At 34.3% G+C, this 4,807-nt stretch overlaps 1 non-coding gene across 1 annotated transcript; it reads right to left on the bottom strand.

Annotated features, from left to right (window-relative positions):
- Positions 1-3,207: 3,207 nt before the first annotated feature.
- On the bottom strand, positions 3,208-3,326 carry LOC125060565. Its single transcript, XR_007118888.1, has one exon. It is a non-coding gene; the product is annotated as a 5S ribosomal RNA (ribosomal RNA).
- Between the last annotated feature and the right edge of the window lie 1,481 nt (positions 3,327-4,807).

The following is a 4,807-nucleotide window of genomic DNA, read 5'->3' as shown; positions in this document are numbered from 1 at the left end:
CGGCTTTTTATTTTAATATAATTCTGTCGTTAGATTTGCTGTACTATAAAACACCTTTATTAGAAAACCTAATTATTTGGTGTAATGAAAAAATATTGTGGAACGAAATAGTAGGGATCCTCTAACAAATAGATAATAATATAATAAGGAAAACTAATTTGAAAATTCCGGTAACTCAAACAATTTTCATGAACTAAATGTGCCCCAGAATAATTTCAAAAATAAATGAATAATAAAAACATTTTGCATGGTATATTTTGTATTCGAACAAAGAAATAAAAACTTTAATTAAAATAAAGTTATTTTAATAAAGCATTCTCAACGTTTGGAATTTTGCATTCATAAAATTGTTACGACCTCTCGAGGAATCTCATTCAGTCTTGGACTCACCTCATCAAGGAAAATATTTTTAAATCGTGCCACCAAGGACTTATCACGTTTCTTTTACATATTGTATTATTTTCAACATTTGTTGCCTTCGTGGCTTATTAATAGTGTTTAAATTTATAAGTAATGGGTGTAAGGACTCTATAAAGACGGTGCAGTTTAATCTTAGTACAAATGAAACCTTGCTAAAAAGTTAGTTATTAAAATAGGACGAAATATTTCTACGCGTTTCCTCTTTTAGATTAGTGACAGATAAAATGATAATTTAATTCAATTAAATTCTTGTTTATGGCTTTTATTTGTGCCAACTGGGCACAAGGTACTTCGCCAGTGTCGTGTAGATGGAGAAGGCACGAAGGAGATTGATCGGTTAAAATAATAATTAAGTTAATTTTGAATATGTACCTAAAAAAAATAGTTGAAATTCGATTGTTAGTTTTAAGACAGCATAGACAACAAAAATATGAGTAATAACATTATTAAATACTATTTCCTATTTATGAATAATTTATATTTTCACTTCAATTTTATTGCTTCTTTATATTTACATAAAAATCTACAATATGGACTAAACACATTTTTTATGTACGGGAGTTCGTCTTAGCGTATTCGGTTCTGATTAACCCTTTATATGTGAGGAGACGTAACTAAGTGCCTAACAATCGTGGGGTTCTTAGGCAGTTAGTTAAATTCCTCTACAAGGGCCTAAAGTAAATGTACAAATAAATAATATTATATTTACTTGTACATTCACAACTTTAAATAGTTGAAGCCGCCTTCTCTATTTGTAGAGAAAAATATAAATCGGTTTGGAATCCACAATGACTTTGAATAAACTAATTGATAAACCTTACACCAAAACAAAGTTCTCAGCGTCGTCTGTCTGCTCATAGCTTTTCTACAGGCTTTTGCCTACGCGTTCACTTAGATTTATTTATTAATCGTAATTAAGATATAGTTGGGCAGACTACTCCCACGGATCGTATACTATTTAGATTATACATAAAAAACATCTGAACTTTATTTATCATTACCCATTTAACCTTTTAAAGTACGTTGCCTCATTGAGATTGGAGCTTTTAAGAGCGTTATTATATGTAATTTTAATTATGCATGCTCTAATAAAACCAATTTATTGGTAAAAAATCCGTGCAGAAATTGTTTTTACTTTTTGTAATTGTTGTACCTTTAAATGAAGATGAAATTTATGGTTTTCACTAGGTCATTCCTGCTGGGGCATCCGCAGAGCAAGCGGAAAATAATAAACAGCTTAAATATAAGAGTTCAACCAACTTAGATTTTGTTCCTTTTCGAGTAGAACTCTTGGGCCGTGGGGTTCAACTGCACTGGCGCTAATTAAACATTTAAGTTGGCGCCTGGTAGATAGTACTGGTGACCCCAGAGCTAGTGCATTCCTCGCTCAACGAATTAGTATCGCAATACAGCGAGGAAATGCTGCCAGCATTAAAGGTACACTGCCACAGGGACCAAACTTTTTAAATTTGTTTTAATTTTTTTTATGAATTCTTTATTATTTTTATTATTACTATGTATGTAAATTTGATTGTTATGATTACAAATAAAGATGATTTTTTTTAATACTATAATTAATAACCTACATGATGTCAAATAAACCAGTTATTGCAGCCCCTTACGAATACAAGCATCTTGTCCAAGAACATGTTTACGTTTGTGTTGTGTGGTGGAAAGACTCTACGCTAGTTCTCCTGCTCTTTTACGCTCTTTATTTGAAAACTGGCAGTAAATTAATTTTAGAGTATTTATTTTATTGACGTTCATAAATGTATCTATACGAATATTATAAAGAGAGAAGATTTGTATGTAAGTAAGTTTGTAACGAATTGGCTCAAAAAGCACTGGAGCGATTTTAAAAATTCTTTCACCGTTTGAATGCTACTTTATCACTGATATAGGCTTTTTTAATTGCAAAAAAAAGGATCCCTACTAAAACTACAATAATCTTACCCACTGTGTAAAAACAATGCCTATAAAATATGTTTCATCGCATGCGCTACGTAAGAAATGTTCCACAATATTAAAGAACATATCAATATCTTCAAAAATTAAAAAAAAATGTCCCCCTGTGCGAGGCCGGGACGGACCGGTAGTTACCGTTATAATGAATTTTGATTACAGCCTTGCGATTCTGTAACTCACTTTTCGAACTCAGCGGTTTTCACAGCGGCGGTTGCGCTCAAATCAGTCGTGAAGCAGTCATACATAGTCAACAATAAACTACAAGCTCCCTCCTTATCAGAATGCCAAATCGTAAAATAACTGCTTTGAAAAGTGAAAAGTGAGTTACAGAATCGCAAGGCAGTTAAAAAAGTTACTTTAACATCAAGTAAATAATGTCTGTCAAATTGAAATCCTGATATTTGCGAATATTCCCTAATAAGACTATCTCAATAATGCAGGCTTATATCCTCATTGTGCGAATCATAATTTGTTCCCTGCGCAACGCTAAGTTAGACTACGTCGGGATGATTAATTACCTGAGGGATCAGCCAATTGGGAATTTAATTCCACTATCAGGTACGGGATACTAAATCAAATTCGCACAACTTTTGGCTTGAACTGGGTAGTGATACTGCGTTGGCAAATAATAATTGTTAGAGCTACCTAATATAGTGCCAATTAATATAACCTTACAAAATAAATCTTTCATTTAAAAAAACTTTTAGAGGTGTCAAGGGACACCCGGATGGAACGAAATTCCTTTCGATTAATTTATATGTTAATTGGTATCATAACAGTATGATAGATTTTCTCGACACCAATCTTACGACGAAAAATAAAAGCCAACATCACGAGGTGTTCCCAGGCGGTCACCCATCCAAGTACTGACCTCGCCCGACGTTGCTTAACTTCGGTGATCGGACGAGAACCGGTGTATTCAACGTGGTATGGACGTTGGCGATAGCTAAATCGAAAATGTAAAATATCACAACTATAGCAAAAAGTGTCGTTACAACTTTTGGTCTTAATTTATTCCGTCTAGCCCCCTTTCGCAACGCTCGATAACTTCGTTCCAACAAGACTAATTTAGTTAAGTAATTCCAAAAATAATTTTCATTTCTTATCCCTACAAAAAAAAGCCAACATCACGAGGTGTTCTCAGGCGGTCACCCATCCAAGTACTGACCTCGCCCGACGTTGCTTAACTTCGGTGATCGGACCAGAAGGTGTATTACAATAGCAAATAGCAAAAAAGTGTCGTGACAACTTTTCGTAAGAATTTTTTCCGTCTAGCCCCCTTTCACAACGCGCGATAAGGAACTTCGTACCAAAAATCTGTGGAGCAACAACCCAGGTCTGGGAGTCAGATTTATGTATCTGTTTCATGATCTTTTGTCAATCTAATAGGCAAGTAGGTGATCATCTTCCTGTGCTTGACACACGGCGTCTTATGCGGTCCAATGCAAGCTGGTTTCCTCTCGATGTTTTCCTTCACCGTTCGAGCGAATGTTAAATGCGCACATAGAAAGTCCATTGGTACCCAGTCGAACTACCACAGGGATGAGAATCGCCAGCAGACCAAAGCTTTCATTTACTTAACCTTAAATGTATAATAAAAATCACATTCTTATATGTATGTACACATTTACACTGACGCCGGCTGTTGTTTAAAAACATATCCGCTTTCGTAAATCAAAGACCGAGAAGATCATTAAACAATTAAAGTTTATCGACATTCAAATCTAAAACTATTTACAACCATCATAATATAAAACCAAAACATAGAATACGCTGCTGTTACCACCAGTAGCACAACCACCATTCCCGGCACAGAGGTTTGAAAGCACGATTGCTTAGTTATGCATAAAGCACACATCCCAAAATTTATAGAACAATTCAAAACCACGTGAAACAAGGTGAGCCAGAGAAATAATTTCACCAGCACTTCATACATTCTCAAACTTCCAATAAGGAGGATGAAACTTGTAAATAGAAACATAGAAATGAGTGAACATACAAGTACAAGGTAGAGCAATAAATCTTGTTTCTTCTCATACAAGGTTTTCCATTCTGTATAATTTATAACGATGGACAAAACTAGGACCAGTCCGGCTAAGCCGTAGATCATTCCGAAGATTGCTATTATTAAAGATCCATCTTTTACCTCTATGCATAGTAGAAATTCCTCTGTCGTTGGGAAATAGTCCCAGATTTCGGTGCTGGCGTATATAATCCTACGGATCGAAGTTTGTAATCGCGGACACATATCCATTATTGCATGACATATTTGTCACGAGGTGTCATTTAAGATAAAGATTATATATTTTATGGATATCCAAAGCTTTATATCATCTGTTGTCAACTGAGTAGGAGAACATATTCATGTATACATAGTATATATAAAATAAATAAAAAGCATTTTTATTTCTTGTAACAAAAA

The sequence above is a fragment of the Pieris napi genome, chromosome 21 (assembly GCF_905475465.1).
Source record: "Pieris napi chromosome 21, ilPieNapi1.2, whole genome shotgun sequence".
Lineage (NCBI taxonomy): Eukaryota > Metazoa > Arthropoda > Insecta > Lepidoptera > Pieridae > Pieris > Pieris napi.
Note: the sequence above shows the minus strand (reverse complement) of the source record. Positions and strands in the feature narration are given on the sequence as shown.